The 12650-nt window shown below is 22.7% G+C and overlaps 1 protein-coding gene and 1 long non-coding RNA gene across 9 annotated transcripts in view; both read left to right on the top strand.

Annotated features, from left to right (window-relative positions):
• LOC127281722 (protein bric-a-brac 1-like) overlaps positions 1-12650 on the top strand; it is a 379471-nt gene that overhangs the window by 98097 nt on the left and 268724 nt on the right. The window lies entirely within an intron of this gene.
• The window catches only part of LOC127281733 (uncharacterized), a 112203-nt gene that overhangs the window by 34738 nt on the left and 64815 nt on the right, over positions 1-12650 (top strand). The window lies entirely within an intron of this gene.

Raw genomic sequence — 12650 nt, 5'->3', positions numbered from 1 at the left:
TATTATTTGACTGATTATGGTGATTTAAATAAATATTTCCTTGAACCAAATAATTTCTATTTGAGTCAATTAACTTTTATTTATTTTAAATACAAAAATTATTGTTTAAAATACAGAAATTAATGGTTTAAATACAGTTTATTTAATTCAACTAAATGGTTACTTGAATATTAGTTGATTCAAATAAACATTTCCTTGAACCAAATAATTTTTTTTATCCCTATTAAATTTTGTTTATAATAAAGAAATTATTCGTTTAAATACCGTTTATTTGATTCAAATAATTTGTTACTTAACTATTATTTGACTCAAACAAATATTTCCTTTGATTATTTGACTATTAGTTGATTCAAATAAATATTTCCTTGAACCAAATAATTTTTATTTGATTCAATTAAATTTTATTTATTTTAAATACAAAAATTATTTTTTTAAATACCTACAGAAGTTATTGGTTTAAATACAGTTTATTTAATTGAACTAATCAGTTACTAGACTATTACTTGACTCAAGTATATATTTTCTTTAGCTACTCGTCTATTACTTGACTCAAATAAATATTTCCATTCGTTACTTGACTATTATGCTGATTTAAATAAATATTTCCTTGAACCAAATAATTTGTACTTGAGGCAATTGAATTTTATTTATTTTAAAAACACAAAAATCTTTCTTTTAAATACAGAAATTATTGTTTTGAATAGATAAATTATTGGCTTAAATACAGTTTACTTGATTGAACTAATCAGTTACTTGACTATTAGTTAATTCAAATAAATATTTCCTAGAACCAAAAAATTTTTAGTTGATTCAATTAAATTTTATTTATTTTAAATGCAAAAATTATTGTTTAAAATACAGAAATTAATGGTTTAAATACAGTTTATTCAATTCAACTAAATGGTTACTTGAATATTAGTTGATTCAAATAAACATTTCCTTGAACCAAATAATTTTTTTTATCCCTATTAAATTTTGTTTATAATAAAGAAATTATTCGTTTAAATACCGTTTATTTGATTCAAATAATTTGTTACTTAACTATTATTTGACTCAAACAAATATTTCCTTTGATTATTTGACTATTAGTTGATTCAAATAAATATTTCTTTGAATAATTTTTATTTAATTCAATTAAATTTTATTTATTTTAAATACAAAAATTATTTTTTTAAATACCTACAGAAGCTATTGGATTAAATACAGTTTATTTAATTAAACTAATCAGTTACTAGACTATTACTTGACTCAAGTATATATTTTCTTCATCTACTCAACTATTAGTTGATTCAAATAAATATTTCCTAGAACCAAATAATTCTTATATATCATTCAATTAAATTTTATTTTAATTCTAAAAATTAATTTAAATACAGAAATTATTTGTTTAAACACAGTTTATTTGATTTAAATAAAAAATTATTTAAAACAATTAAATATTTAGTTGTTTCATATAAATATTAATTCAATAATAGTCGTGTTACTGTTTATTTTTGAATAAAATAATTTTTTTTGCAAATAATGTTTCAGTTAATAAATCTTTTGCATCGGATATAGTCCTATTAAAACCAGATACATTTTGCGAGAACGATAATTATCAATAAAAATGAATATAATTTCCCATAAAATGATAAATCGCAAGTGCAGGGGATATTATAAGATGGGTGTAGATTTGCAAGTGAGGGAATATAATCCTCCCGTGTGGTTTTTGCGACGATTCGTCACACGTGCGCGCGCGCGGCTCTCCTATCCGTGAATTCGTGACCGTCAATTAAGAACGAATAAATTCTTCCAGGATAGTATGAAATCGCACACGCGGCATATCGGTTAACGAGTGGGTGTATATTCATAAACGCACACAAATTTTATATTCACTTACACTTACGTTGCTGTGAATTTGGAATATATGTATATACATGTACTTGCGCTCGGTGCCCGGCACTGTACACAGAGTGTAATATATTGCCTGGTACGAGTGGTAATGTATAGGGTTTTAATAAATCTTATTCTTGGAATGAAATACGATAATAATAATTTATAACATAAACTATAAACTTACTGTAAACTCGACGCGACGACCACGAGTGTAGCGTCCGCGCGCGCGCTCTCTTCTCTTTCGTTCATTAATTGCGTATATATATATATATATATATATGTGTACTCACACTTTTGAGAGGAGTAATCTCTATATTGCACTCTGATCACATTTATTTTTTTTTAAATCTTTAAATAAACTTTTATTTATACAAACTCGTCCAGATGGATAGATCAATGTCAACGGTTCGATCGATGTGAATTAAAAGCATTTCCTTGATATCAATCTCGGAAGCGATTTGAGATTCCTTTGATCATCAAATAGGCATTCCTATGTTGTGACAACTGTTTTTTTTGCCCTTTTTTTATTTCTGATTTTTTTTTTTTTGAAAAACTATTTATTTTTAAAATATACTTTCGCCATTTTAAATAAAAAAAAATAACGAAGCTGAAGTACGCAACGTTTATAATAAACGATTTTTAAAGAAAAAATTTTTTAAATGTAAAATTCTCTTATTTTTGCCTAAAAAATATATCTTGTAGTTTTCATTAATCAACAAATTATAAAAAAATATTTTTTAGGCAAAAAATTAGAGAATTTTTCATTTTAAAAATTATTTCTTTAAAAATCATTTATCATAAACGTTGCGTACTTCAGCTTCGTAAAAAATATTTAATTATATTTTTTTTGGTATAGTCTGAATTTGAATTAGTGGGAAATTTTTACTAATTCAATTTAGAAAAAAATTTCACTATTTAGTAAACTATTAGTTGATACAAATAAATATTTCTTTGAAACAAATTATTTTTATTGTATTAAATTAAATTTTATTTGGTTTAAATACAGAAATTATTGGTTTAAATACAGTTTATTTAATTCTAATAATTTGTTATTTCGCTCAAATAAATATTTCTTTCCGTTACTTGACTATTATGCTGATTTGAATAAATATTTCCTTGAACCAAATAATTTGTATTTGAGGCAATTACATTTTTATTTAGTGTAAAATATAAAAATTATTGTTTGTAAATACAGAAATTAATTGGTTTAAATACAGTTTATTTAATTTAAATAATTTGCTATTTGGCTCAATTAAATATTTCCGAGAGACAAATAATTTTTTATTTGATTCAATTTTATTTATTTTACACGGAAAAAAAGAAAAAGTAATTTTTACTACTTTCATAGTAAAATTGGAACTGTCCGAAGTTTCTGCGCATCTCTGGCAACTTTTACTCAAAAAATAGTAAAATTTACTATTTTTGTAATAATTTTTACTATTTCTGGAGTAAATTTTACTATTTCTGGAGCAAATTTTACTATTTTTGGAGTAAAAGTTGCTATAGATGCGCAGAAACTTCGGACAGATCCCATTTTACTATGAAAGTAGTAAAAATTACTTTTTCTTTTTTTCCGTGTAAATACAAAAATTCTTCTTTTATATACAGAAATTATTGTTCTAAATACATAAATTATTGGTTTAAATATACAGTTTACTTAATTCAACTAATCAGTTACTAGACTATTAGTTGATTCAAATAAATATTTTCCAGAACCAAAAAATTTTTAGTTGATTCAAATAAATATTTTCTAGAACCAAAAAATTTTTAGTTGATTCAATTAAATTTTATTTATTTTAAATACAAAAATTATTGTTTAAAATACAGAAATTATTGGTTTAAATACAGTTTATTTGATTCAACTAATCAGATACTAAACTATTACATGACTCAAATATATATTTCCTTAAGTTACTCGACTATATTAGTTGATTCAAATAAATATTTCCTAGAACCAAATAATTTTTATTTCATTCAATTAAATTTTGTTTTAATTCTAAAAATTAATTTAAATATTGAAATTATTGGTTTAAACAGTTTATTTGATTCAACTAAACGATTACTTGACTATTAGTTGATTCAAATAAATATTTACTTATATCAAATTATTTTTTTATTTTAATTGAATAAATTATATTTGAACCAATAATTTCTGTAACTGAAACAAATACTATTTAATTAACTCAAATAATGATTATCTAAAACAAATAAATATAATTATTTGATACAATGAAATATTTATTTGATACAATTAAATATTTAATTGATAATAGACAAGTAACAGATTATTTGAATCAAATTAAATTTTTTTCACTTTCCTATTTGCAAAATTCTTTTTTCTTTTTTTAATTAAAAATTTTAATATTTTCATTACTTATTTTTTATTACATTTAATATTATTATTATTATTATTATTATTATTATTATTATTATTATTACTATTATTATAATATTATTATTATTATTATTATATTATTATTATTATTATTATCATCGTTTTAAAATAGTTATAAAAATAGTTGATTAAAAAATTAGTGAAAAAATTAATTTTTATAAATATTTTAATTTTTTTTTTTAAAAAACGATTGTTCTTTTTTTTCACCTCGAAAAATTTTTACGGTATTTTGTTACCACTTGTTAATTAATTGTGAATGATAAGCACACCTGATTATGTTTTACTCATTTTGTGTGTATATATATGTGTTGGCTCGTTGAATCTGAAAGTATATATTTTGATCGCATCATTTGCAATATGAATGAACGTGACCAGTGATAAAACCCCAGAAGTACGTGCCATTATCGGCATCGCTTTTATCGTTATATTTTCTATGATAAATTGTGACGTATATATATAGCATATGATCAACTTATTTACATACTTAGGAGAAAGAGAGAGAGAAAGAGAGAGAGAAGAAAAAAAAGCATTGTCATTATAATCAGTTTATCTGAAAAATGTAGATTTATTACTCTAGATTCTTTTAAATAAAAGTAAACAATGGAAATTTTCGTGATAAGAGCACTTTATGTTATTATATATCGTAAATTTTTATTATTTATTACTGGTTTTTTTTATATTTCTTTCGTTGTTATATATTATTATTACTATTTTATATATATATATTTATTTATATTTATTTATCTCTTGACATTATTATCTTTTTGAATTATTTTTATTTCATTCATTTTCATATAATATTTGGGTCAGGACATAATTTTTTTTATTATAAAAAATCTAATTTATTATTTTATTAATTTTCTGGTAATTCAGTTTGCATATTTTCTATTGTTTACAAATAATTCCTTGTATAATTATCATTTTTTTTTATTCCCTTCAAGTAGGTTTATTATATTGTATAATAATTTGTGACCCACGTAAATGATAAAAAAGGCGATTTTTTATTTTATTTTTTTTTTTTTTATTAAGCTTATTATAAAGTTCTTATTATGTTTTCACTATATATAATTTTCATTTTATTATATTATTATTGTGACAATACACACCACCACCTACTTGGAAATATTCTATTTTGCATACGGTATCGTGTGTAATTATGTACTGTTTTTTTTTCTTCTTTATTTATTTTATTATTTATTTTCTTTTTTTTTTCTTTTTTATTTTATCAACGACATGCAAACTAATGACTATTGTTTTCAAATCAGTACAAGGGTGAATGGTATATTGTCACTAATGCAATATATTTACTGTCGATTGCTCGATAGATTTTATGATTTTTAATAGTTAATTATAATTTAAACCCACTTTAAGATAATTTTTCGTTATGAGTAGTTTTTAATTTTTTTTATTTATAATTTGCATTTGGAAAAAAATTTAGTTTATTTTTTTTTAGTTATTTAATTAATTATTTACAAATAAAATAAAATTTAAATATATTATTATATTTTATAAAATATAAAAATGTGTTTCTTTGCTCGTCTAGCAAACCGGAAATGTAAGTCCACGTAGTGTCACATCCGTTACACCCGGAGGAGAGAGAAAAAAAAATACATTTTGTCTCAAAGCAAAATAAATATTTATTTCTTTCGAAATTTTATATTTGTTTCGAATAAAAAAAAAAAAATTCTTATATAAATCAAACTTTTTATTTGCGAGGAATAAAATATTTTATTTGCGTGTCAAAAAATTTTTTTTTATTTGAGACAAATAAATAATTTGCAGTAAATAATTTGCAATAAATAACTATTTTGAAAGAAATAGAAAATTTGCAACAAAATAAATAATTATTTGCGACAAATGTGTGTTTTGTTTTTTTTTTTTTTTATTTAGTTCAAAGAAATATTTGCTAAAAAATTACATTCGGTTCAAATTAAATAAATATAATTGAGAAAATAATAAAATAAATAAATAATTTAATTAATAAATAAATAATTTAAAAAATTAATTAATAAATAAGTAAATAAATATATTACTAAAAAAAGACGTGCTCTATATGGAGAAAAAGATAAATTTGGAAAGATTGTATTTTGGGATAAAATATGAGACATGTGTGGGGAAAAAGTTTTCTCAACTTCCGGACACTCGAGGAGAATGTAGAGTGCATCTGGCTGCCCCTAAGGGTCTCTCTCTCTCTCTCTCTCTCTCTCTCTCTTTTTCTCTCATTCGACACACCCCGCGTTTATATATATATATATAATATGTCTAGTATAGGTTTGTAGTGACGCGTTACCATTGTTACTTGGCGCAAGAATAAATAAACGGGCGAGTAAGAATGCCGCGGGAGATATTATGCCGTTTGCAAAAGTAGGCCAGCATTACAATATTTTATTACATGGCACTAACGTACAATCTAACGTTCTCGTATATGCATTCCTAATGAACGTATATATATATGAATCGTGTCGAACAAACCACCCCCTCTCATCCCTTTTACCACCCCCCTGTCACATTCACCCTTTCACTCTCTCTCTCTCTCTCTCCTCGTCTCCCTTTTTGCGGTCGAACGATGTCTCGCGCCGCCACGCGGGCCTATAACCTCCCTTTATTTTATTGAAATTTATGGCCCATAGTCATTTATATATTATCCGAAGTCAGACTGTCGCGACGCGACTGCCAGCTGGCCGCTGGTTATACTTTGGTTTGTGTTTCATGAATCGCGAAACACCTGGAACAACCAGCAATGATTTGTAATATATATATCATATAAGCTGAAAAAAATAATATTTATTTCATTCGAAAATTTTTGATATAGTATTATATCAAATCGGGTAGAATTAGGTAGAATTTTTTTTTAACCGAATTTTTAGAAGAATTCGTTTCAAATTGGGATTTTCGTTTTGATACAATTTTATTGCAATTTAATTTTATATTAGCCGAAATTATATTTGGCAGAATTTTCATATTTAACGTAAATGCTATTTAAATTAAATTTTATTAGGGTTCAATTTAATTAGATAGAATTTTTTTGCCGAATTTATATTTTATTCGAATTTTATTTTTCCGAATATTTGGTAGAATTTCGATTAAATTAATTTTCTAAATTATAAAGAATTTTTATATAAACGAAAATTGACTAAACTGAATTTCTATTCGAATTCACATTTGTCGGAATTTTTTATTTATTCGAATTTTTATTTAACAATAATTTATCGGTACCGAATTTTTATTTGGCAGAATTTTCATATTTAACGTAAATGCAACTTAAATTAAATTTTATTATTTAATTAGATAGAATTTTTTTGTCGAATTTATATTTTATTCGAATTTTAGTTTTCCGAATATTTGGTAGAATTTTCATTAAATTAATTTTCTATATTATATAGAGAATTTTTCATATAAACGAAAATTTACTAAACTGAATTTCTATTTGTTAAAATTCACATTTGTCGGAATTTTTTGTTTGTTCGAATTTTTATTTAACAATAATTTATCAGTACCGAATTTTTATTTGGCAGAATTTTCATATTTAACGTAAATGCAACTTAAATTAAATTTTATTATTTAATTAGATAGAATTTTTTTGTCGAATTTATATTTTATTCGAATTTTATTTTTCTGAATATTTATTAGAATTTCCATTAAATTAATTTTCTATATTATATAGAGAATTTTTCATATAAACGAAAATTTACTAAACTGAATTTCTATTTGTTCGAATTCACATTTTGGTCGGAATTTTTTATTTGTTCGAATTTTTATTTAACAATAATTTATCAGTACCGAATTTTTATTTAGCAGAATTTTCATATTTAACGTAAATGCGATTTAAATTAAATTTTATTAGGGTTCAATTGAATTACATAGAATTTTTTTGCCGAATTTATATTTTATTCGAATTTTTTTATTTTTCTGAATATTTGTTAGAATTTCCATTAAATTAATTTTCTGTATTATATAGAGAATTTTTCATATAAACGAAAATTTACTAAACTGAATTTCTATTTGTTTGAATTCACATTTGTTGGAATTTTTTATTTGTTCGAATTTTTATTCAACAATAATAATTTATCAGTACCGAATTTTTATTTAGCAGAATTTTTATTTTACAAAATTTCTCGTTTTCCAAATTTTAATTAAAAATACATTCTAAATTGAGCGAATTTTAATTCGAATAATAAAAATTGTGAATTTAAAGTTACAACGTATAAAAATTAAAATCACTTAAAATTCTACTAATTAAGAAATATATAATTACAAATTCGGCCAAATTAGAATTATTTAAAATAAAAATTTGCATAAAGAGAAATTTTTCTAAAATTAGAATTCTATGCCAAATAAAGATTCGGTAAATAAAAATTCTGTAAAGTGAAAATTTGTTTTAAAAAAATGCGAAAAATTAAAATTTTCCCAAAAAAAAACTAAAATTCTTTAAATCTAATTACAGTTTATTATTTATTATTATTATTATTATTATTTTTTATTATTTTTTTTATGGTTCTTTGCAAATGTTATACTTGAATTATTCCGCGGGAATATTAAGAAATATTTTTTAAATTCAAAAATGCTTTATTATACAAACTCTTTTCCATAAATATGATATTTGAAATTTAATATATATATATACTTTACATATGAAATCTCATATTTTTTCTTATTAAATTTATAATGTGTGTATAGTATAAACTAAATGTGATATAAATATATTAAAATTCATAGAAAAAGTAAATGAATTTTGTAACGTATATATAATATATTTTTCTATTAAATTCAAATTACTTATATATATATGCAAATAATACACTGAATTTAATCAAAAATGTTAATATCAGAAATATTTTTCAAAAAAAAAAAAATATTTACGCGTTAAGCAAATTTTCCTTGTCTGTCAATTTTTGCTTTTCACCAAAGGAGAAATTTTGCTAAAAAAAATTTCTTGAAAGTTTTTTTTAGCTAAAATTTTAAGTAGAACAAGTCCTTTTTAAGTCAGACAAAATTGAAAGTACCGAAAATCAGTCTGACGTATACCAATTTTTCTAAATTATTTATATATATAATAATTAAAATTATATTTAATAACCAAAATTGTAATTGATTGCATTTAATTATATTTTAAAAAATATAAATTAATTATATAATTAACGAATTTAATTATCCAATTGAGTTTTAATCTATTTTTCTTCATTAATTTCTTTATATCTTTTTTTTTTTGTTCATTTTAAAAACATTATTTTATTTATTTATTTTCAAACCGACAGCTAATTATAATCAAAAAGCGTATAGGTAATTAGTTTAAATTGTTAATATTCACTGTATATATAAACCTGTTCTGTAGTTGTAAATAATCCTGTTTTTAAATACCAAATCACCCAAACTTATATATATATATATATATATATACTTTCTCTTATAATATATATATTTATTTATAATTTTTTTTTCGTGAAAAAAAAAATTCAGGAAACCAGACTGAAAATATTAAGTTTTCTATAATTAAAAATAAAAAAAAATATATATATATTTATATGATTCAATCAAATGTTACTATTTCGTCATTTATTTTAATATATTTATAATTTGCATAACCGTATACACACTGCGTTTATCATTGAAAATATCTTGGAAATTTGATAGTGTGAAAACAGGTGTGACAAACTGATATTCAATTTTATTCATTAAAAAAAAGGTGTGTCACTTTTTTTCATTCAGTAAATAAAATATTTTCATTGTGTTTCAATGTATATATTTATATTCAGGAAAAAAACCCGCATTTTTTTTTTATTAAACAATTTCCAAACATATTTATTTCTTTTAAATAAAATAAAATAAAAAATTGTAGCCATTTCTAAGTATGTCAAATTTAAAAATATTTATATTGTAAATATTGATATTATGGAGAAAGAAATCCACGTCTTTGGTAAAATTGGGAAATTTAATGATTCAAATCCATCTTAAAATTTCATCATTTTTTTTAGTTATATTAGGTGACTTTTTTTGTGGGAAAAATTTTTTTTTATTGAATATTTTTTGCTTCTATTGACTTTTTTTAAAATGTAGAAGAGAATAAAAAAAAATTGCACATAATCGATCCCTTTAATTTTGTTATATATATATATATAGGATGGAAAAATCTTATCGTTTGTATAAATTCAGTAAATGACTATAAAAATAATTCAAATCATTTATCATTAACGAGGAGGCGGGATCGGAGATAAAAAGACATTGTCATTAATTAAAAATTAAGCATAATACGAAATCGGTTTATCGTACGTCGCACTCGGCAAAACTTGACAACAAATTGTTTTTTTCACCCGATACTGTCACTCCATCCTATCATCTCATTAATAACTTATTTAATTAATATCATAATGACTATTTATATATCATTCGTTATTTTATAAAATATATACAATAAATTTATTTTTAAATATATAATATAAATGTAAAACAAATATAAAAACAAAAAATTTTTTTTATATATTTGTAAATTTTTTTATTAAACAAAAAAAAAATTATATTCTCTCATATATTATTATTATTTTTTTTCTCATTTTCTTGAGCGAACAATTATTCTAGGAACAACTGTCATCCGGTGATTCATTGTTTGTTCACCCCACTCCCCTTTTTTTTTTTAATGCACATACAGGATGAATTGTTATCATTATAAAAAAAAAAAAAAAAAGTGAATCCTAGAGACGACGACGTTTGCTTTCACTTGTCCTGAAAGTTGTGAAGTCAGTTTCTTGTTTTCTTTTCAGCTTTTATTGGAAGAATCGCGCTCGCGTTCGCGTGACAAGAAACGCACGACATAAAGGGTGTCCTCTTTTTTTTTTTTTTTATTTTTATTTTTTTACACCCGCTTATTAAACGCAAAGAGAAGAAAATATTTTAATGATCTTTAAATACGCACTTGACTAAATACTAACACGCAACTCAATCGTATTTTGTTTTTTTATTACCATTTTTCATTTTTATAATAAGTTCATTGAGACGCGAAAAAAAAAAGTATTTGACAACCAGTTTTGTTTGGAACACCCTGTAGATGAAACATCGTTTTTGTATATACGCGCAACAAATATATACACACATATACAAAAATATATAAATATATTTATATTTTTGTATATGTGTGTACGAAACCAATGCGCAGGGTATTTTATTTGTATATCATTATAATGTTCCCCTTGCCTCTCTGTCGTCGTATATATATATATATATATGCGCCGTGTACCTGTGTATTTATTTTATTTTATTATTTCACCCTGTCTCCCTCCCCTTTTCCCCCCTTGCGCATAACGTCATTCCCCCAACCCCTTGGAGAACATAAAATGCCTGCAGTGTTTCGCTGTACCCTTCCGCGATGTTTTATCGATGAGCGATTGAATTTTTTTTCTTTTTTTTTTTTTTAACAAATTGCGCAATAATAAATGCATACTCGGTGCAAAAAAAAAAAAGTGCAATAATTTGTTTTATTCACACAAATGCATCTTTCTTTTTTTTGGGGGTGGGGGGAAGGGTATTTTAATATTTTTTATTAATTTATTTATTTTAAAAAAGGGATTTTTTTATTTTCTATTTTTGTAGAATACACTCAGAAAAAAGATATATTTGTACCAAATGTACCATTTTTTTATATTTATCCAATTTTTTGGTTAGTTCAAACAAAATTTGTTTAATTCAAATAAATATTTATTTGATCTAAATAACTGTTTAGTTTATTTTAATACATTTTTTGAAAAAAGAAAAAATTTGATTGAGCTAAATAAACGTTTGGTTTATGCAACCAAATGTTTGGTTAACTGTATATCAATGCATTTATTTTGTTGATTTAACCAAAATTTGGTTGCTTCAAACGAATTTTTTTCTGAGTGTAGTTACTAGATATTTGTGTACAATTTCGTTTACTTCACTGAGAGAAAAAATTAGCTGGTGCGTTACCATTTTTGAGCTGATCATTTTTAGTTAGTAAACTATTCTGCTGCTAATTTATTAGTTGTGGTTACTATTTTTTATTTGTTGGCATAATTATTTTATTTAGTTGAATTAACTAATTAATTTTGTTAGAATACACACTAATTTAAAAGTATCAAATTGATACCAAAAATATCATATTGATATAAAAATTTGTATCAATTTGATATTTTTGGTATCAATTTGATACTTTTAAATTAGTGTGTAATTATTTAATTAGTTACCTTACTAACAAAATGGTTAGGCTGACTAATTAAATGGTAACAGCAACTAATATAAATTAGCAAAAATATACTCTTACTAACGAAATGATAATCGCAACCAATTGTTTCTCTCAGTGTTCTATTTTAAACGATTACAATTATTTTTGAATTATTTTTACTTGCGGATTTAATTTTCGAAATGATTTAGG

Source organism: Leptopilina boulardi, unplaced genomic scaffold, assembly GCF_019393585.1.
Source record: "Leptopilina boulardi isolate dan_hultmark-lab unplaced genomic scaffold, ZJU_Lbou_2.1 LbouV2_278, whole genome shotgun sequence".
Lineage (NCBI taxonomy): Eukaryota > Metazoa > Arthropoda > Insecta > Hymenoptera > Figitidae > Leptopilina > Leptopilina boulardi.
This window is presented reverse-complemented; position numbering and strand designations above follow the sequence as displayed.